At 47.5% G+C, this 23,163-nt stretch overlaps 1 long non-coding RNA gene across 1 annotated transcript in view; it reads right to left on the reverse strand.

The window, feature by feature from the left end:
* Window positions 1-3,056: 3,056 nt before the first annotated feature.
* The window catches only part of LOC112546093 (uncharacterized), a 38,166-nt gene continuing 18,059 nt past the window's right edge, over window positions 3,057-23,163 (reverse strand). Inside the window, exon 3 of the long non-coding RNA XR_016348526.1 lies at window positions 3,057-4,570. This is a non-coding gene — a long non-coding RNA (uncharacterized LOC112546093). The remainder of the gene's footprint in view (window positions 4,571-23,163) is intronic.

The following is a 23,163-nucleotide window of genomic DNA, read 5'->3' on the forward strand; positions in this document are numbered from 1 at the left end:
GAAACATGAAGAGCTATGCTTTCCTCTTAACTGCTTTCCTCTGTATTTCAAAATACAGAGCACAATATATATACCTCTCCCTGCAGCTGTGTACCCACAATGCACTGCTAAAATAATTGACAACATTTTTTTCCCACATACAGATGCAGAAAGGTTTTCAAAGACTCACCACTGTTATTTCTAAGGGTATGTCTACACTTGGGCTGCGTCTAGATTGGCATGATTTTCCGGAAATGCTTTTAACGGAAAAGTTTTCCGTTAAAAGCATTTTCGGAACAGAGCGTCTAGATTGGCAAGGACGCTTTTCCGCAAAAGCACTTTTTGCAGAAAAGTGTCCGTGCCAATCTAGATGCGCTTTTCCGCAAAAAAAGCCCCGATCGCCATTTTTGCGATCGGGGCTTTTTTGCGGAAAACAAATCTCAGCTGTCTACACTGGGACTTTTGCCTGACTGGGAGCAGAATAGTATTTCCGTAAGAAGCACTGATTTCTTACAGTAGGAAGTCAGTGCTTTTGTGGAAATTCAAGCGGCCAGTGTAGACAGCTGGCAAGTTTTTCCTGAAAAGCGGCTGATTTTCCGGAAAAACTGGCCAGTCTAGACACAGCCTTGCAGTTCATTGACAAAACATTTGTCATTCCCAGGTGCTTAACCCTGTGCACCCCCAAACAACAAAGTTTTGCTATGGGAGAGGTATAAGGATCTTGTGCAAAAAGGAGTTTTTGGGCAAAAAGGAAATGTCCACACTGTTTGTTTTTGTGCAAAAACCCCTTGTGCAAAACCAGCTTGAATAGATTATGCAAATGAAGCATGACACAATGCTAATCAGCGCTTCATTTGTACACTCTCTGATGGCAAAAGCCAGCAGTGTAGACAAAGCCCAAGTAAAAGTGTGAACACTGACAAAGCTAAACCCCTTCATAGTGGGTGGAAGTACTTTGTCGGCCAAAATGCCAACAGTGTTCGTACATACTAACTTTCGTGAGAGCACTGGGTTGATACAGACTTGTTGCTAAAAGCTGCAGTAGTGTAGACATACCCTTAATTACATGTACCCACACAGGAAGATTATGGGCCAGATTCACAGCCCTGTTTTGTGGTGGAGTCCCCAGCTACTGTAGAGTCAAAAGAGCCAATTCTATCATCTCCTTTTTTCACAATTCCTAGAGCTGGGAACATATGAGGGGGAGAGAGCCGGAGAGGGAGAGGGACGATAGTTAGGAGATAGCTATTCTTACCATTTTACTAATTACAGGGGCATAAAAACAAAGAATCAAAATCACAGTCTATCTGTTGTAACGAACAGAGGCCTTGTTCTTAAGCTAAGACGTTTGACTAAGCTGCAGGAGAAACCATAACCTGGAAAACATGCCATCACATCTTGGTACATTCCAACCAACTCACATTGAAAAAAGGCAGTTATGGGCCTGTTGGAAAGATGATCCAATCTAACACCTCCAGATAAAGGGAAAAGCCTGGGAAATTTAAAGGAAACCTAGGTTAATAGCTCTCTGTCTGGCAAGGACCCACTTACCAATAGTTGGGGTTGTGAAATCCTCATTTCTTTATTGCTTTGTTATTATGCTCCCCATCTCTCTGTTGCTTATATCTGTATTATCTCTGTCTGTTTTAAATTATTTCCATCTTCTGTATAATTAATTTTGGTGGGTGTAAACCAATTAAAGTGGTGTGATATACTTGGTTAGATGATCATGTTACAATATGTTAGGATTAATTAAATTTCAGTAGAATGATTGGTTAAGGTATACCTGAAAAATATTATTATGTATACTGGGGGCAAACAGGAAAGGGGTGGGAAAAACAATTCATGCTTGCTGGAAGCTAACCCCAATAAACATTGAATTGTTTGCATCTCCAGACTTTGGGTTTTGCTGTTCTCTGTTCATGTGGAAAAACCAGTGAAGTGGGAGGGTGAATTGATAAGCCCTCTAAGGGCATGTCTACACTGCACACTTATTTCAGATTAAGCTATTTTGGAGGAAATACTCCAAAATAGCTTATTTCAAAATAGCACGTCTACACAGCAAATGCCCATCAAAATAGCGCCGAGCTATTTCTAAATAGAGCATCCACACTCACTGAATGCTGAATTGCTTTAAAGGACACCCAGAAGCACTTCAGGCAGGGCATCAGGACAATACTCACTTCCTATAGCTGCTGCCTGAGGCTATTTGAGGCTTGAGTTTAAAAGGACCCTGCTGTACAGCCCTGTCTCAGGCTCTTCTTCTTTGCCTACCTCTTGGAGGGAGAGCAAAGCCTTTTCTCTGCCTGCTCTGGTTGCCCTTACGGACACCACAGCACCCCTGCCTCCTGCCGGATCTGCCTCCCAGAAGTCGACGTCTCTTATATGTCTTGGTGCAACTCCTGCTGCAGTTTCTACAGACTGCCTTCCTGGCGCTGCAGGAACAGGACCCTCAGCTCCTTGTGGGGCAATTCCTCACCCCTCTTTGGGTGCTGCTTAATGCAGCTCAACCCCTCTCACCCTCCTGCCACTTCTGGCGACTGGACACCAGCTCTGACTGGTGGGACTGGATTTTCCTGGAGTAGTGGGACAACCAGTAATGGCTCCAGAATTTCCATATGCGGAAGGACACTTTTCTGGAGCTGTGAGAGTGGCTCATCCCTGCCCTCCGGTGATGCCCTCTGGAGCTGTGAGAGTGGCTCGTCCCTGTCCTCCGGCCCCCCACATGAAACTCATCCTCCTCCTTCAGAAGCGGATTGCCATTATCAGTTGGAAGCTTGCCATGCTGGACAGCTACAGATCCATCAGGAACCAGTTTGGCATGGGGAGATCAACCACTGGGGCCCTGGTCATGCAGGTATGGCATTTTCAGGCTATTGTCCCAGGATGTGGTTGGACTGCTGGAAGGGGGATCCCTAGGGAAGGAGGAGTTGAGGTGATGGGGGTGGTGGAAACCCCCTCCCATGGAGGTTTCTCAGTCCCGCCTTCACAAAGCCCTGAGAGTAGATGGGGCAAGTTGGGGCTGCTCCTAGTGTGCAGTGGCTGGGGGGAAAAGGGGTGGGTTGGGCTTTGGGGCCTCCCGATGGGCCTTGGGAATCCTGTGATTTTCTGTTTGTTCGTCTCCTTCTACAGTTGTTAAGGGCCATCAACACCCTCATGATGTGCAGAGTCATCAGCCTGGCCAATGTGGACCCTGTCATTGGTGGCTGTGCCACCATGGGCTTCCTCAACTGTAGGGAGGGGGGCTATTGATAGCACCCATATCCCATATGGGCCTCCAATCACCATATATCAGAATACATCAACAGGAAGGGGTACTTCTCAATGGCCCTGCAGGCCCTCATGGACATCGCAGCCAGTTCATGGACATCTATGTCAGGTGATCGGGAAAGGCGCACGACACGCGTGTCTTTCAAAACTCCAGCCTCTTCCAGAAACTGCATGCAGGTACCCACATCCCAGAGACAAGAAGGCATGGGAAGGTGCAGGCCAGACTGGGAGCCTGCGGGTGGGATGGAGGCCATCAGGTGGCTGCCCTTCCCTCCGTGCTGCACACATGCTGGCTCTAACAGCGGTGGCATCCCACAGGGAGAGGACTTGTATCCTTGCCTGCTGGAGGAGAGGGGGGCACGGTGTTGGGGGGAGGTGTGTGTGAGCGGCAGATGCTCCTACACCTCACCGCGCTGTCCCCAGGAGTGGATGCTGCCCCAAGAATGCAGGTGTGCCCTGGTGCCATGTGAGGCACTCCGAAGTTTGTGTGTGTGTGTGTCTCCGTGTCCCCAGCCTCCTTCCAGCAGTGGCTTGTGGTGGGAGGGTGCTCCACCCCGGAGGGTGCCTCACTTTGGTGTCAGGAGCAAGGCAGGCCTGTCCAGACATCCTGTGAGCAGGAGCACAAGAGTCCTCTGTTGCAGCCTGCTGTGGCTGTGTGCCTCAGACTGGCACTCCACATGCTCCCATGTGCACAGGCTTCTGCGCAATCCCCAGGCTGAGAAGGCTGAGCGAGGAGCGTGCAGTTCCCCCTTGCCACACACCACCTCCACCCATGTGTATCTAGGGAAAGTAATGACACTCACCTGAGGGGCCTTCCCCGGCCTCGGATGATGCCTGGGAGACATCCTGGGTGGGGGGTGCAAGCTCTAGGGCGAGTAAGACCTCTTGGCAGCAGGCACTGAGCTGGTGCTGGCTTCGTCCAGCTCCTCCTCCACCTCTTCCTCACTGGCTGTGTCCCCCAGGAGGGCGACGACAGGCATCTCCAGCTCTGAGTCCACAATGAGAGTGGGGCAAGGGACTGACCTGCCCCTTAGGATGCTGGTGGAGCTGGGTGTAGTACGGGCAGGTTTGTGGTGCTGCCTCAGAGCGGGAGTTCACTCCCTGTCCTTGGTATAGGCCTGCCTTAGCTCCTTTACCTTCATGCATACCTGCTTCTTGGTGGACATGTGGCCATTGGTGGCCAGGCTGTCAGCCATCGAGATCCTGGAGGGTTGCCTCCTCTCTCCAGACCTCAGTGAAGTCCAGGATCTCTACACCAGACCAGGAAGGCGCATGCCTCTTCTGTCCCCAGTCAGGGTCCTCGGAGCTGACTGCTGGCTCCCTAGGAGCAGAAGAGGAATCAGTGGGAGCAATGGGGTTGTTCATGGAGGCCAAACATGTTGGTCTGGCAGCTGCTGTGTGGCTCAGGGCTGTCAGGGCCGGCTGAGAGTCACAAGCCCTTCCCCCTGTGGCTATAGCTTTAAGTGCTGCAGGAGAAGGGGGAACACAGTTTTGATGAGTGTGGCCAGAGTGGCTAGCAGGGCACTTGTGGGAAGGGCTGGAGGACTCTTATTTCAAAATAATTCCATCTGCCCTGTCTACACACACCCTATTCTGAAATAACTATTTCAGAATAGGCGTTTTTCCTTGTACAATGAGGGTTACAGAATCCAGATTAAGATGCCAGTTATTTTGCAATTATTTTGAAATAACAGGCTTGCCATGTAGAAACTCGCAAGGTTATTTTGGAACAATGCTGCCATGTAGACATGCCCTAACAGTGTGTGGGGGGAGGGGGGAAAGGAGGGGCAGGAGGGTGGTATCAGAAGAGACGTTAGAGCATGATGTGCTCAAGCAGTCCCCAGCTAGTGTGTAATCAACAGGGGATCTGTAGCCAACTGGTACCATTTGGGGAAGGCCCTAAGCTGCTCCAAACTGATTCCAGAGATGGGACTGGGGAGAGAACACACACAGATTTGGATGGCTCCCTGACAGCTTACCCTCACTGGTGTGCTAAATCTGAGCTGAATTAAAAAATCAGCCATTTTTTAAAACATGATATGTAGAAATCAAACTTCCGTTCTTTAGTGAACACATGCAACCTCACATCTGCAACTCTTCAGACAGACAGCTGAGAGAGACTGAGTGGAGTTTTACCAGCCCAGAACCAAAAGTTTGCCACTTGCTTCAGAAGAAAACTAGGAAATCTACCCAAACGGTACTTGTTTTCTCTCAAAAGAACTACAAGCACACAAAATAAACCATCTTGTTAGTCTTTAAAGTGCTACATAGTCCTGTTTTTTGTTTCAGCTACACCAGACTAACACGGCTACATTTCTATCACTATTCTACAAAATAAATGGGTTTTATACGGCAAATTTGCTCTCAACCGTAATGTTCAACATTCTATTAGGAACTGTGAGGGCAAGTCTATACTACACAATTAAGTTGACCTAAGTTACCTCAGTGTACAGCCACTGCCATAATTGAATCAATTTAACGTGTCCGCTCTATGCTGCTTGTATTGGCGGTGTGCATTCTCGCCAGGAACACTTCTGCTGATTTAACTGAGTGTGAGACTGGCTCCTAAAAGGCAGGACTAGTCAATGTGAGCAATGTAGTGTCTATGCATTGCCCTAAATACATCAACCTCAGCACTATGCTTCTCATGGAGAAGGCATTATTAAGTTCCTGTAGTCGATGAGTTCAGTCCGTGGGTGTTATATTTTAGTGTAGACACTTAAGAGTTGTGTAGGTTCTCTCATGTAGCTCAGGGCTGAGTCATTTGATTTTCTCTCTCTCTATATAAAACACATTTTCCTGCGGGATGACAGAGTGACATCATTATGTCGCTCTGCGTCCCAACACCTGCTTCCACTCTCAGCTGCATGGCCACCTCCCTCTTCCTGGTGCTCAAGGGGAGGGGGTCCTGTGCAACCTCCCCCTCCTGGTGCTCCGGGGGGGGGATGTGGGGTGGAGCCAGGGTTGCCACTGTCTTGGCCCGGCCCTGGATGCCAGCAAGAGAGAATCAGGGCTGCTATGGCCTTGGCCCAGTGGCTGAGGGGTGGGGGGGGAGGGAGGGCCAGGGTTGCCATGCTGCAGTCTAGGCCCAGCCTTCCCTGACCGCTGGGGCGGGGGGGAGAGCAGGGGGTGCCTACTCCCAGAAAGAGGGGGGTTGGCGAGCACAGCAAGCAGGAGAGCATCCCCTTAGTATCTGTTAGATAATATAGGGATGGGGATAACAATATTTATGATTGGAAATAAAAATCCTTCTGCTGCAATTAGGTTGACTGTTAAAAATGAAAGCAAAAAAGAGAATGCTTTATGAATCTGAAGGGTTCTCTTCCTCATTTCCATGAGAAATAAATACATAAAATGATAGATGTGATAACAGTTATGGTAGATAGGCTTCCAGTGGAAGGGGCATCTTTCATAATGAGATAAAAGTGTTATTTCAGTAACTGCCAAAGCTTGAGCTAGGCTCTCTATAGAAGGAGCTCTTATCTTATCACCAAACACAGCTGTAAGCTTTACAAATGGATCCTTTTGGCTGCCTGACTCTAGCTCCTATTGTTAAAGCCAGTGTTAGAAAATTAATATGCAAATAACTCTACAGTTTCTCATCCTTGGGCTAAGTGTTGCAGCTTATCTGGAATTTAGTGACACTTGAGGTTACATGCTAAACAACTGAAAACTGAAACACATGATAGGAAAAAATAATGTACTATCACAATTCTTGAACTACTAAGTGTAAGGTTTGTTTAAGATCAGTAACTTGGATTCCCATGGTGGGATTCGATACAGTACAGAACTAGATATGACGTTATGGACTAAATTGTGTGTAAGGGTCAAATAATTTAATCTCACTTCCTGTACATCACAATCCATTAAATTCCACCCAATTGCCCCTCTACCGAACACAATAACTTGTGTTTGTCTCTAACTTATCTTCCATTCTTGATCTGAAGACTTCAAGAGATCAAAAACCCACCACTTTCTTTGGTACTTTATTCCAATTAGTCACCCACACTTAAAAATTCTGAGAGAGATAGCTGTGTTAGTCTGTCATTTAAAAAATGAGTAGTCCTGTGGTACCTTAGGGTATGTCTAGACTACATGGCTCCATCTACGGAGCCATGTAAACTAGTTTACCTGGCATAGGCAAAGAAGCGGGGATTTAAAAAATCCCCGCTTCATTAAAATAAACATGGCTGCCGCACTGTGCTGAGGATCAGCTGATCCGGCACAGCACGGTAGTCTAGATGCGGATCGATCGACTGGGGGAGCCTTTGCTGACCGATCCCTTATGCCTCGTGAAACTAGGCTAACAGGATCGGTCGGCAAAGGCTTCCCCAGCCGACTGATCTGCGTCTAGACTACCGTGCTGTGCTGGATCAGCTGATCGCCAGCACAGCGTGGTGGCCATATTTATTTTAATGAAGTGGAGATTATTTAAATCCCCGCTTCTTTGCCTATGCCAGGTAAACTAGTTTACATGGCTCCATCGACGGAGCTGTGTAGTCTAGACATACCTTTAGAGACTAACAAAAATATGATACTATATAAACTTTTGTTTGTCTCTAAGGGTATGTCTACACAACAGCATTATTTTGGAATAACTAATGTTATTTCAAAATAACATAGTCCACATCTACACACACGCAGTTATTTCGACATAATGTCAAAACAATGTCCAGCCAGGAGACTTCTTACTCCCAATTAGATAGAAACGGTACTAGCGCAAGAATTTACACAGACAAAGAGCTGTTGGCACCTTCATTGATCTATGCCATCAAATGCCAGCAATGCCCCACAGCTATATGTATTGGACAAACTGGATATTCCCTACGGGAAAGAATCAATGGACACAAATCCGATATTCATAAAGGGAACATACAGAAACGTGTTGGAGAACACTTCAGTCTACCTAATCACTCTTTAAAAGATTTCCAGATGGCTGTCTTGTCACAAACCAATTCTACAAGCCAAATACACAGAGAGGCGTTGGAATTACAATTCATGCACAAAAACAATTCCTCCTCTGATCACCTTTTCAACAGAGATAACGGATGGCTGGGACATTATCAACCTAACATTCAATGAAGGTGCCAACAGCTCTTTGTCTGAGTAGATTCTTGCATTAATACCCTTCCTATCTAATTGCTATCCTTTGATCCTTATCTGCTTCTTTTTAACTATCCAATCTTCAGGGGCTTATAGATTATCAGTTCTGCCTACTTGTTTTTCCCTTTGATATTTTCATATCCTCTGCTCCTTGTTTTCCACCCCCTCCTTTTTTTCCTTCCCCCCTCTTCCTTTTCCCTATTTATTTTGGGTCTGCACATCCTAAACTCAAAACTCCGGTCATCTGTAGAAGTGGGCTGTGCCCACGGCAGCTCATGATACCATCTACATATTTTGTTAGTCTATAAAGTGCTACCAGACCATTTGTTGTTTTTTAAGTTTACCCTGTACATACTAACTCGGCTACCCCCTAAAGCAAGAAAATAATGTTATTGAACCATGCCAGGCAGTTGGCCCTGGCTTGTCCACACCATTAACCTGCTGAGGACCACAGAAAGACACAACCTGAGGCAGGTCTTCTCTGACACAAATCCTATTGCCTGCAAAGGCTCCCCCATGCATCAGAGAGCAATTCTAGTTAGTGTCACCCACCACTGACATAGATGAGCCTGTTTAACTGCTCCTCTCTTGCCTTTTCCCATCCCTATGGCATGCTCTGTCAAGACAACAGAAGCTCTGTCTCTGGTGCTCCTACCCCATGCATGCTGTTTTCTCAAGTTCCCTTGGCACAAGTGTAGCTGGAGAAGTTGGTCACACACAGTGGCTGATCTTTGAATATCCCTATATTGTATGTACAGTTGCACGCTACCCCATATGCAAACCCCTGAATGTCCCTCTTACCTCACACATACCCCACCCCACATGTAGATCCCCTGAATCCCCCATCTTTCTACCTCCCACCCAGTCACTCTCCACTTACTCCATCGTCCATTAACAAGTCATTCCCAACCCCTTACCCATCACCCTGGGACCTTCCTCAGCACTGAGCAGCATCCCCCCAGCTCAGGGCTCCAGTCCCATTCTGGGATAGGGAAGTTTCTCCCAGTCTCAGACACCCTGAGATTGTGCCGTACAGGTTTGGCCTAGACAGAAGGATGATGGGCCAAATTTGAGTGCTGTTCTAAGTTCCCTCTGAGCTGTGAATTTGTGTGTCTGTGCAGGGACTCAGGACTGATGCGCATGGAGCTGCTTGTGGCCAGGGGAGAGATGCACTCCTTGGTCCCCAGCAGGGAGCCCCCTGCTATTCTCAGCAGCATGGACCTGGTGTATCCAGGAGAGAGGCGCCCCTCCTCTAGTACACCTCAACCTCACCAGAGCTTCCAAGGCCAGCAGAGAGATGCCTCTCACCTGGCCCAGAGCGGTGGTGGTGAGAAAAGACTGGGGGAGCCATCTTTCCCAGGGGAGTCTATATCCCAAAGCCCTCATCCCCAGCCCCATCCCAGACCCCGCACCTTCAGTGATAGCCTTCACCCTGTACCTCAACCCTCTGCTCCAGCCCTGAGCACTCTCCTGCACCCAAACCCCTCATCTCCAGCCCCACCTCAGAGCCTGCACCCCCAGACAGAGCCCTCCCCCTCCTCCCCCCATGAACACTCTCCTACACTCCAAACCTCTCAGTCTCAGCCCTGCCACAGATCATCATGTGAAGAATGAATTTTGTTATGTGCACCAGTATGGAGGTGATATGTCACACAGCATCTCCATATTGATGTACATAACAAAACAAAATTCATTCCGTACATAGACATAAAAATTAGAGGGGACACTGGTGCTGTTGTGTCCAGGCATACAGAATCAGTGCTAGTTTTGTTTTTGTTTGGGGTGGGAGTTTCTCCTGAGATGGGGGCCCTCCCTGTACAAGTGCACCAACTGCACATTGGCTAATGAGGGCTTGGGTGTTGGATACCAGCACCCAACTTCCTTGGACTTCAGTGTAAACCATATGTATCACAGAACAGAATGTGGCCTTGTGAGTCTAAGGCCAAGTCTACAATGCAAATGCTTATTGGATACTCAGTTGACTAGTCCATTTCCCCCCTCCTCCCCACTTGCTGCCTCTATCAGATAGAGGCAGCAAAGGTAGAGAGGATGGGGAGAAGGGGATCAGCTGTTCAGAGCTGCTGCTTTAAACCCCAAGGCGGCATTTTAAAGCGACAGCCACTGCACAGTTGATTTGGACTCCTCGGCTGACCCCGGGCTCCACGGTGCTGCCCCTTTGAAATACTGAGGCGGCATTTGAAAGGGGCAGTTACTGCACATCTTAGCTAGGGATCAGCTGTGCAGCGCTGCCTCTTTGAACACTGCTGATCCCAGGTTTAGCTGTGCGGCTGCTAGGCCCTTTGAAATGCCACCTCAGCATTTCAAAGGGGCAGCGCTGTGGAGCCCAGGGTCAGCTGGGGTTTCCGCAGCTAATCCCGGGCTCAGTGCGGCATTTCAGCAGAACCCGGGATCAGCTGCGGAGTCCCCAGCTGACTCCGGGCTCCATTGCTTTGAAATGCACAAGAGCCCCCTCTGGGGACTCTTGTACATTTCAAAGCAGGCACCTGCGTGAAGCCCGGAGTGAGCGGGACTTCCCTCTGGCTCCAGGCTGCATGTAGAAGTGCCTATTGACTAGTCAAGTAGTCGATGGAAATTCCATCGACTACTCAACTAGTCAATTAACCACAATTTAGCATCCGTAGTCTACATTGGCACTTTATAATGCTGTAACTTTCTGGCTCAGGGATGTGAACATGCCTCTTTCCCTCTGCCCCACTGCAGCAAGTTACAGCGCTGTAAATAAAGCACCACTGTGAACCAGGCCACAGTGCTGAGAGATGTGATCCCAGTGCCGTTAGCTACTCCCCTCATGGAGATGGTTTACCTAGTGTTGGGAGATCTCTCTCCCAGCACTCATGCCATGGCCACACTTTCAATCTAAAGCACTGTTGCAGCTGCGCTTTAAATTGTTAAGCGTAGACAAAGCCTAAGGTATGGAAGCCATGCACTCTGTCATCAGTGACAGTTACCTGATTTGGTGAACCTTGGGTACTAAAGAAAATAATTATGTAGAAAATGACGCAAATATTTTTCAGAATCTGTTCAGGAAAACAAACCATCTGGCCTCTCTGCATAAGCTTTCTGCCTATTGCTCTTCCCCTGCTGTGTGGCTCAGGCGAAATATGTCACTCATCTAATAAACAATTATAAATAAACAATAGGGCGTTCAAATGAAAAATGTTTCCCCAACCAAGCCAAATAACTCTAGGGAAAGCAAAAAGAAATGCAATGCACAATCCTCGCTGTGTGGAGTGTTGGAAAGGAGGTGTCTCACCTTTTGGTACAACGGAGACTCAGAGCTGGCCAGAGAAACCACTTTTAAAAAAACAGTAGGTTCTAACATGGATGAAGGCATTTATCATTCATATTACATTAATGTCTAGAAGCCCTAACCAAAATCAGGACCCATTTTTCCTAGTCATTGACTCCTAGTAAGAGACCAGTGCTAACCCAAAGAGCTACAAATCAAGTAGACAAGATAGTCAAAGGGCAGGAAACACAGGAACTGAGACTCATCCAAGGTCACACAATACATCATTGGCAGAGCTGGGATTAGAACCCCAGTCTCTTGAGACCCACTCTACTCCCCTAGCCCACTTTCAATTTTTGCTTTTTTTTAAAAAAAAATACAGTTCTAAATGTGCCTCCCTCTAGCCCCGTGTCTCTCATACTAAATCCAGATTGTTGTACAGTGAGACTCTTTCTGTACCTTCCTTGGCCGGTCTGTAGGTCACAGAAAAAGTATTGCAAAACCCAGTAATCAGAGAGTTGCTGGTTTCTTTGAGATACGAGGCAAACTGTTAGGGGTGAGCAGCTCTCGGGCATACAGATGTTCCTCCAATATCACAAAGAAAGAGATGAAAAGAATGTTACATTATTGGTAGCCAGTCCCATCCATAATCGGCCCGCTGTGTTCATTAACAGGATTGCCTTATAGTGTCACCTCCTGGGAGAGACAGCAGTAGATTTCCATGGGCTTGTGAGTCAATAGGCCATGTTAACTTGGATACTGCTCTGTTTCTTCTTCATTCCCTAAGCAGCCAGAATTCAATGCTCGTACAAATAATATTGGAAAACACAGTGCAATTTCATTGTGAGTTTGATTTCCCAGTAGACACTAAGCCACATACCGCAGTGCTTGGAGGCCAAGACCCTGGCTACTAAAAGATTAAAGAATTATTCTTTTTCAGACAGTATTTTTAAAGAGACATGGGTCTGGTTCTGCACTTTGTTATAACTTTGCAACCCAGTGGAGTTGGATGAGCTACATCAATGGAGTTATTCTGGATTTATACTAGTGGGAGGCAGAAACGATTTGGGCCCAGGAGGTTGCACAGCTGTAACTAGGGGCAAAATTTGGCCATGTATGTTTGCATGGATACGCCTTCATACAACTGGGTAAACTACTGAAATCCTTGCATTTCAAGTAAAACCATCAAATAAAAGCAGAATGCCATTATGAGTATGTTTATACTGAAGTCATGAGCAATCTTCCCTCAATTTTTTCTGTCTGTGTGCAGAAAAAAAATTGTTATGTGCACCCAGGCATGTGTGGATGTGCACCACAAGTTGAAACACATGTTGTGGGTGCTCTGCTAATCAGCTGGGTATTGTTTGACTCTCTCCTGGAGAGCCACCCAAGCACTCAGCTGACAGGGAACACTGGTCGCAAAATGTGAATCGCCCATGTAGACATAACCAAACTAGTCTACTAGGCAGTGAATCATGGACATCAGCTCAGGTTTGCCAACCAGTTAGTCACTGAGGGTATGTTAATTCGAACTAAGCTAATTCGAATTAGCACATCCAGACTTAAAAACTAGTTCGAATTAGTGTTTTGCTAATTCGAACTAGCATGTCCACACTGAGTGGACCCTAAACCGAGGTTAAGGATGGCCGGAAGCAGTGCCGGCAGGGCAGCAGATTAGGGCTTAGAGCGTGGAGATGCTGTCTCAGGCTAGCCGAGGGCTGTGCTTAAAGGGACCCGGCCCCCACCCCAGACTGACAGTTCTCAGGGGTGCCCCGCTTGCAAAGCAGTCCTGGCTTGGAGTGCCCTGAGTGCCCACACTCGGCACATCACAGCACTCGGCCATCAGCCTGGCTGCACTTGCCGCAGGCTGCCATCCGGGGGGGGGGTCAATCGGGGGGCTGCAGGAGAGATTCCACCCCGAGGAGCCCGCAGAGCCAGCCCAGTCCTCCCCATTGGGGGCTCGTACCTCATTCCTCCCTCACCTCCTTCCACTTACCCCTCCCTAGCCCCCCTTCCTGATGTATAAACTAAAGTACATGTGTGTTCAAAAATAGAAACTCTCTTTATTGAACAAAACTGGGGGAGACTGGGAAAAGGAGGTGGGAGAGGGGAAGAGAGAGGGTGGGAGAGGGGAGGGCAACTAAAATGATCAGGGGTTTGGAACAGGTCCCATATGAAGAGAGGCTAAAGAGACTGAGACTTTTCAGCTTAGAAAAGAGGAGACTGAGGGGGGATATGATAGAGGTCTATAAAAGCACGAGTGGTGTGGAGAGGGTGCATAAAGAAAAGTTCTTCATTAGTTCCCATAATAGAAGGACTAGAGGGGTACGTCTAAACTACATGCCTCTGTCGTCAAAGGCATGCAGATTTGTTGTTTTGGCAAAGGCAAATGAAGCCGCGATTTAAATGATCGCGGCTTCATTTACATTTACATGGCTGCCGCGCTGAGCCGACAAACAGCTGATCAGCTGTTTGTCCGCTCAGCGCGCTAGTCTGGACGCTCCACTGCTGACATCAAAGCCCTTTGTTGGCAGCGCTGGTAAACCTCATCCCACGAGTAATAACGGGGCTGCCGACAAAGGGCTTTGATGTCAGCAGTGGAGCGTCCAGACTAGCGCGCTGAGCAGACAAACAGCTAATCAGCTGTTTGTTGGCTCAGCGCGGCAGCCATGTAAATGAAGCCGCGATCATTTAAATCGTGGCTTCATTTGCCTTTGCCTATGTGTCTAATCTACATGCCTCTGACGACAGAGGCATGTAGGCTAGACACAGCCCAAGACACCAAATGAAATGAATGGGTAGCAGGCTTCAAACTAATAACAGAAAGTTCTTCTTCACAAAGCAAATAGTCAACCTGTGGAACTCCTTGCTGCAGGAGGCTGTGAAGGCTACAACTAGAACAGAGTTTAAAGAGAAGTGAGATAAAGTCATGGAGGTTGGGTCTATGGAGTGGTATTAGCCAGGGTGTAGAAATGGTGTCCCTGGCCTCTGTTTGTGGAAGGCTGGAGATGGATGGCACGAGACAAATGGCTTAGTCATTGTCTTCAGTCCATCCCTCCAGGGTCCCTAGTGCTGGACACTGCCGGCAGACAGGCTACTGGGCTAGATGGACCTTTGGTCTGACCCAGTACTGACATTCTAAGCTCAGGGCTCAGGGTCGGGGGTCTCACTGGACCACCTTGATTTTCATGCACACGTGCTCCTGGGTGGCCATGCTGGCAGCTATCCTGCCCTAGATGGCCACTTTTCTGTGCCTAGTGCGGAGGTCGTGGATGAGGTCCACGATATCTGCACTAGACCAGGCGGGCACCCACCTCTTGTGGATCTGGGCAGGATACCGGGAGCCGCCAGCCTGGTCCCGGGAAGAGGCAGAGGGCTGGGTGGCAGCGGGTGGCTGGCTCGAGCCGTGCCAGGTGCAGGGTCTGCTGGCTGGGTGCTGGCAGGCTTGCACCTGGCACGGGCACCGTAGCCAACCCATGCCCCTTTAAGGGCTCCGGGGCCGGGAGGGGGGCAGAAGAGTTTCCCTGGTGGTGCTCAGAGTGGCCACCAGGGAAAGCTGGGGAGGGCTAGCCTCCCACTAGTTCGAATTAAGTGGCTACACAGCCCTTAATTCGAACTAGTTAATTCGAGCTAGGCGTTAGTCCTCGTAGAATGAGGTTTACCTAGTTCGAATTAAGCGCTCCGCTAGTTCAAATTAAGTTCAAACTAGCGGTTTGCTAGTGTAGCACCTATCAAAGTTAATTCGAACTAACGTCTGTTAGTTCGAATTAACTTTGTAGTGTAGACATATCCTTAGAGCTCTGGACAGGCTTGCTCAAGCTGTGCTGAAGCCTGTGTAGCCATGACTTCATTGCTTTCATACCCAAGCTAGACAGATTAAAGCTGGCTCTGGTATGTCTATACAAACTGCAATCACTCCCTGTGACTGCAGTGCAGACATATCCTAAGGTAGACCCTGATCTCACTTACATAGGTTCAAATCAAGAGAAACTTGGCTGAACTCAATGGGGCATCAACACTACTATCTGCATGCCAGGCCATAATTAGGCCCCTACATCTAGTTATTATGACAAATAGTATTATTACAAGACAAATCCTCCAGATCTTCCTTGGTCCTGTCCATTGTAATGATCTCTGGTTAGAATACTTCTGAAGTGAGAGCCTGGTCTAGCCAAACATTTAAGCACACGTGCATAGTCTTAAGCATGGGACTGTACTCCCATGGACTGTATGGGCTCATCTAGACTACGCGGAAGATTCGAAAGAGGCTATGCAAATTCAGTGGGAATTTTCATATCTTCTTCTGATCTCACTTTCGAAAGCAGAGCTTTCGAAAGTGAAAGTAATCGAGACACGTTTTTCGGCAACCCCCCCTTTTTTTCAAAAAGCCACGTAAACTCATTATTTGAGGAAAAGCGGTTTTTCAAAAAAGGGCGGGGTAGCCAAAACCCCCCCGCGTCTGGATTACTTTCACTTTCAAAAGCACGAAGAGCAAACCTATATATTTACCACTGGAGTCCGCTAATATGCAGCAGACGAGTTAGTCAGCTTGAACATGAGTCGTTAGAGCTGAGATTGCCGTTATTTATCCAAATCCAGGTTTACTTTGCATTCTGTCAGGGAGAAAAAAATGGGGAGCGAATTTCTGTCTTTACTTGGGGAGTATCCAACAGCATAGGGGTTTTGCCTGAGCAAAGACTGAGGTCTGCAGAATTTGGCTGCCACAGCGAACCGTACACAACATGCTTTCCAAATCCTGGGTAAAAGAAGTGAGTAATGTACACTGTATCTCACTGGCTATGTCTAGACTGCAGGCTTCTTTCGAAAGATGCTCTTTCGAAAGCATCTTTCGAAAGAGCATCTTTCGAAAGATCGCGTCTAGACTGCAGGTGGATCTTTCGAAAGAAAAATCCGCTTTTTCGAAAGAGAGCACCCAGCGAGTCTGGATGCTCTCTTTCGAAGACGGCCTCTTTACATTGAAGAACGCCTTCCTTCGAAAGAAGAACTTTCGAAGGAAGGCGTTCTTCCTCGTGAAACGAGGTTTACCGCCATCGAAAGAAAAGCCGCGTTCTTTCGAAATAATTTCGAAAGAACGCGGCTTGAGTCTGGACGCAGGGGAAGTTTTTTCGGGAAAAGGCTACTTTTCCCGAAAAAACCCCTGAGTCTGGACACGGCCACTAGTGCAAATAAAAGACATGGTCATATGTTTCCTATTACACATTGTTTGACAGCTGCCAGGAGTGGCCCTAGATGAGCTGCTGGCAACTGGCGCCCTAGGCGAAACGCACGATCCGCGTGCAATCAGCGCCCTCACCTCCAAAGCCCTCAACAACCATTTATCTTGGCGCCCTAGGCAACTGCCTAGTTCACCTGTATTGATGGGCTGCCACTGACAGCTGCAAAGTAGCATCTTCTGTAAGTCATAAGCCAAACACTGCTGCACAAGGCCTGCTTTGGGCTTCAGGCTGGAACCGGAAATTCAGCGTGGAAGAAGAAGTTGCTGTTCAATGAACTTTGGAAGCTGGATCTGTGCAGTGGAATGTTTGGATATTGAGCAACGGAAGTATGTGGGAAATATGCACTAGCGACTGCTTTCTGAAAGCACTCACATGAGTCAGCAAGCAACGGCATGTGCTGTCAGCCCTCACTGGGGACAGCTACACAGAACAAAGAAGCTTTCTCACCAGCAAGTCTCAGAGTCCAGGCCAAGTGACTCAGGCTCATGCTGCATGGCTAAAAATAGCAGCATAGACATTCCTGCTCAGGCGGGAGCCTGAGCTGTCAGACCTTCCCTCCTTGCTAGGTGGTCCAATAAAAGAGATGACCTCACCCACCATGTCTTGCTGATGTTTATTTGCTCAGATTATGCGTGCCAGAAGTAGCCCAGATCCGTACAAGGCTGACTTTGTGATGTGTAACGCTTCAGAAAAGAGCGGGATCCCGTGCTGGTTGGTGAGGGAGAATGGTAAGGGAGAACACCTCCCCTCCTAGGCCTATTGTTAGAGGTTGGAAGTGGGCCATGCTGTGAGTTATAGAGTCAGCACAATACCACAGGGTCTCTTAGAAAGGATGGGAACACAGATGATTACTCTCATGGACCGTGGCAGGGGCAATCATACCAAGTGGTTGGACAAGTGGTGGTCAGGCCTATTGGTCAGTGCCAGAGATAGGATCCAGGAGGCAAAGGTGAGAGTCAGGAATCAGGAACTGAGCATGGAGGCAGGGCTGTAGCACAGTGGAGCATGGTAGAAGCAAGGCTAGGAACAAGGCAGGAGAAGGAGCGATCACAGTTGCGGGCATAAGCATTGAGCAGCTGCTGGCCATGCACTATTGCTGGGTTTAAGAGCAGTCCTGGAAATGCTGCTCGGGCCAAAGAGGCAAACAGTCCAGTTAGGGGTTTCAGATGAGGCTAGCTGATTGATTCAGCCCTGCAACAGGCCCTCAATTCTTCACAGTACCCCCCTCCTTGAGGGTTTCTCCCCGGGACCTTAGGGACTGATATCTCAGGAAGAGCCTGGTAGAAGTCCTCTACAGGTCCAGAATGTGGATGGTTTCAACCAATTCCCAAGATCAGTTGTCCATACCGCAGCCCTCCCAGTCTACTAGGTACTGGAGATTTCCCCTAATTTGTGGGAGTCAAAGATTTGTTGGATGAAGTGTTCTTCTTGCCCCCAAATAGTTAGGAGTAGTGGTGGTGGCCTGGAGCCATTTGAGAATTCAGTATGTGGCTTGAGAAGGGAAGTGTGAAGATGGATCTTGAGTAGTTACAGCTTGAAGGCCACAGGATTGACTTAGTCCAAGATCTTGAATGGGCCAGACACTGGTAATCAAGTTTGGCTGCCAAGTGGGATTATTTGAGGCTCCAGAGAGATAGCCAGACCTAGTTCCTCACAAGTAGGATGGGGGCAGTCTGATGGCCCTGGTCAGCACGGCATTTGTAAATTTCCTGTGACAATCTTAATTGCTGCTTGAGCTCTTGATGTACGTGGCACAGATAGGTAGTTCAGCTCTGGCTGCAGAGATGGGTGAGTTTGTGAATATGGTCAAGATGAAACTGAGGATGAAAATTGGTAGTTTTCAAAAAATGGGCTTTGTTGGATTGAGCTATGGGTTACTTTGCTGTAGGTGAATGACACATAGTGGAGTAAAGAAAACCAGCCATCCTGGTGGTAATTCAAGAAATGACATAGTTACTGAGGGTGCATCTAGACTGCAGGGTTTTTTTCAGAAAAACGGCTGTTTTTCTGAAAAAACTTCACTTATGTCCACACTGCAAGCACATTCTTTTGAAAGCAAATTGAAAGAACAGAGGGTTTTTTCTGACACTGGTAAACCTCATTCTATGAGGAAGAACGCCTTTTCCGAAAAAGCTCTTTCAAAAAAAGGCGTGTGTGGATGGGGAAGAGGGAGTTCTTTTGGAAGAAGAGGAAAAAGAAAAAAGCACAGGTGCCCTGGTGGCCATTCTGTCCATAGTAATCACAGGTTAAATGTGAGATAGCATCCATTCAGTGTGGACGCTCTCTTTCGAAAAAGCAGATCGCTTTTTTGATGCGCTTTGGCAGTGTGGACATTCTCTTTCGGAAGAAGATTTTTCAGAAGATCTCTTCTGAAAAAGCTTCTTTTGAAAGAAGCTTCCAGTGTAGATTTACCCTGAGGCTTCCAGTTTCATGCACAGTACCAGGGAGACATGCAGAACTGCAGGGTCTTGAGGTATGGATGAGATAATGGTGCAGGGAGGAGGGGTTTCGATTTTTTAGGAACTGGGGAAACTTTTGGGAAAGGGGGAGGCTATCCAGGAAGCATGGGCTCCACCTAAGCCAAAATGGAACCAGACTGCTGGCACTTAACACAGAAAAATCATAGAGCAGTCTTTAAATTAAGAGTTGGGGGGAAGCCAACAGATGCAGAACAGCACATGGATTAGACAGACACATCCCTTACGGCAGGATCTATTAATGGAGATTCTCTATGTTCTAGTAAAGAGGAGAGGATGGAAGATTATAAAATACAGGTAAGATCTGATGAGAAACAGTCAAATGAAAGAGTCCCATTCAATAAGGTCATGTAATGGAATATAGGTAAAAAGGGACAAGTTTTTTAAAGTGCTTATATACCAAGGCTACATGTCTAAATAATAAGATGGGTGAACTGGATTGCCTTGTATTAAACAAGGATATTGATAAAATAGGTATATCACAGAAACTTGGTGGAATGAGGATAATTAACGAGACATAGTAATACCAGGGTGTAAAATCTATTGAAAGGTCAGAACGGGTTGTATGGTGGGGAAGTGGCACTATATGTGAAAGAAAGAATAAAATCAAATGAGAGAAAAATCTTAACTGGGCCAAACTGTATCATAAAGTTTCTATGGAAAGAAATTCCATGCTCTAATAATATGAATATAGCAGTAGGGATACATTACTGACTACATGAGCAGGATAATGATAGTGACTATGAAATGCTAAAGGAGATTAAAGAAGCTATTAAAATAAAAAGCTCAATAATAGCGGGGGATTTCAACAATCCCCATATCGACTGGGTACGCATCTCCTCAGGATGGGAGGTAGAGATAAAATTTGACAGCTTCTTCGATCAGCTAGTCCTGGAACCCACCAAAGGAGAGGCAATTCTTGATTTAGCCCTAAATGGAGCACAGGATCTGGTCCAAGACATGAATATAGCTGGATGATAATAGTGACCATAATATAATTAAATTTAACATCCCTGTGGTGGGGAAAGCACACTGCAGCCCAACACTGAAGCATGAGGAGGTTAGTTAAAACAGAATTAAAAAGGTTCAGTGCCAAAAGTGAAATCTCTGTAAGCTGCATAGGAGCTTTTTAAAGACACCATAATAGAGGCTCAACTTAAATGTATACCCCCAAATTAAAAAAAAACAAAAAGAAAACAAAAAATGCACCACGGTGGCTAAACAACAAAGTAAAAAGGAGAGGCAAAAAGGTATTGCTTAGAAAGTGGAAATTAAATACTAATGAGGAAAATGGAAAGGAGCATAAACTCTGGTCAATACAGTGTAAACATATAATTAGGAATGCCAAAAAAAATTGAAGACCAGCTAGCCACAGACTCGAAAATGATTCTGGCTGGGCTGGCATCCCAGAAATGCTCAAGATCCTCTGATCTAGGAGGAGTCAACCCCTGCATGTGCCAAATGCTGCACAGCTAAGCGCTGGAGTAGTGAAGGAGAGCAGTTTCCATCCTGTTCATGCCTTGAACCTGCAGGCTTCACAACAGCCCCCTGGGTGGCTATTATTTCCCTGGGCACCTCCCCTCTGAGCCACCTTTCTGGGAGGGTGCACTGGAGTCTCTGCAGTCAGGTTCCCTGGGTTCTGGTGCACAATGCATCCTTACAACTTAGCTCCTCCCTGTCCTTGGAAGCAGCTGGAGAGAGGGGGCTGTGACCCTGTGTGCCCCCCATGCTACCATGGGAAGATGTGGCACCAGCTGGTACCAAGAAAGGCAAGTCTCTCCCAAGGGTCCACTCAGGGTCTACCCAGAGGGTGCCAGGCAGGAAAGGTCGGGTCAGGGCAGCGGCAGATATAGGGCAGGGCAAGCGGGGCGGCTGCCCCGGGCCCCGCTCTTCAAGAAGCCCTGCGCATGCGCCATGTCAAAGGGGGCCCTGTGAAATTGTGCTGCCCTGGGTCCCGCAAAACCCTCATCTGCCCCTGGGTCAGGCAGCCACCCCCCTGTGCTAAAGAGGTTTTCTGGGAGCGTGTGTGGTTTCCCCTCCCTCAGTGAACCCTAGAGCCTTAAATATAAGATGGTAAATAAACTACTCAGTATTTCTTTTGAACAGGGGCTTTAACAAGTCAACTTGATGTTAATTGAAAGTTTGTACTTCATGGTTCCGATTGATTGCCCTTGAACTCACTTGAATACCAGTCATTTTACCAGGTGTCCCTTCGGTAACATAGGAACATATGATCACTCTAGACCAGAGGGTTTTGCGTGAAAGAGCAGAGACCACACAAGCTTTGGTCAGTCTGGAACCTGCCAACAGAGAGGAGCAGCAGCAAGGACTTATGAATCTAAAATATCAGCTACAGCAGGAATTCAAAGGGTCCCTGACCAAAAAGGTAGACAGCCACTTGGATGAGCATTGGAGCCAGCCAGAGAACATGGGTAAGACTAGACATTTACAGACATTTTTGCTCTATATGTACCCTACAAAGGGCTGAAGGGGAGAGATCAGACTGCCTGAGGACTGCCTAATTGGTCTCAAATGGAGGCAGCGACTGGGACAAAAACACCTGTCAGTAAACTGGGAAAATTGGGTTTGAAGACTGGACCTCTGGGATTTGAGCAAGAAGTCTGGGTGACTGAAATGGATGAGCTAATAATTAGCTTGCATTTCATTATGGCTAATAACTATGTAATCAATGCCTGAAAAGGTGTCTTACAAATTCAGTCTGAGGAAATTTCTATTAAAGATATGACCCAGGAAAGACAAATGGTTGGCAGTGAATATATTATCCTGTCCCTGGGCTCAGAAATCATTATCAGTACTACAAGCTGTGGGAGCTTTCCAGCTAGGGAAAAGTGGGGAGTGGTTGTAACCTGATTTGGGACCCAGGGACTAGGCGGAATCTAGATTTGAAACAAGAAGTGATCCCTGTTCATTTGTTGCAAGGTTTGGACAAGAAGCAAATAGTTAAAAAAAAAGAAAAAAAAAAGAGCCCAGCCATTGTGAAATGTCAACCAGTAGGTCTGGTAAGGTATGTCTACCCTAGCTCCCTAGTTCAAACTAGGGTGGCTAATGTAGGCATTCAAACTTGCAAATGAAGCCCGGGATTTAAATATCCCGGGCTTAACTTGCATGTTCCCGGGTGGGTGCCATTTTTAAATCCCCTTAGTTCGAACTGACTGCTGGTGGCTACACTCGGCAGTCAGAAATTAATCTGAACTAAATCCTTAGTTCGGATTAACTGTTACACCTTGTGACGACGCGTCGGGATTTTCCCATCTCCTGCACCCCCGAAATGGCATGAACAGACTTCACCAGCCAGTAGAATGGAGGTTGTTTATTGTTCCTCCAGCACAGCGCAGCACAGATGTAATCTGGTTACAGGAACTGGGGCTAAGAGGCCTCAGTGCCCCCCTTGAGATAGGGCAGTCCCAGCCCCCTCCCCAGCTCCTTCTTTCCTGCCTTCCAGCCAGGAACTAACTCCCCCTCTTCCAGCCCTGCCCACAGCCAGGGCCGCATTCCACCTCCCTTTGTTTCTCCCCATGGGGGGCCGCAGGTCAGACAGGTTTTTGAGTCACCTTTGCATAATGAGGTTTTCCCTGCTGGGTCTTGCTCCAGACAGCAGAGGTCACCACAGCCCAGCAAGTACCCCCACTACGTCACACACCTCATTGCAGGAGGAGTAACAGTTAATCCGAACTAAGAATTTAGTTCAGATTAATTTCTGATTGCCACGTGTAGCCGCAGGCAGTCAGTTCGAACTAAGGGGATTTAAAAATGGCGCCCGCTCGGGAGCATGCAAATGAAGCTTGGGATATTTAAATCCCAGGCTTCATTTGCAAGTTCGAATGCT

The sequence above is a fragment of the Pelodiscus sinensis genome, chromosome 1 (assembly GCF_052426305.1).
Source record: "Pelodiscus sinensis isolate ZL-2025 chromosome 1, ASM5242630v1, whole genome shotgun sequence".
NCBI classification, from domain to species: Eukaryota; Metazoa; Chordata; order Testudines; family Trionychidae; genus Pelodiscus; species Pelodiscus sinensis.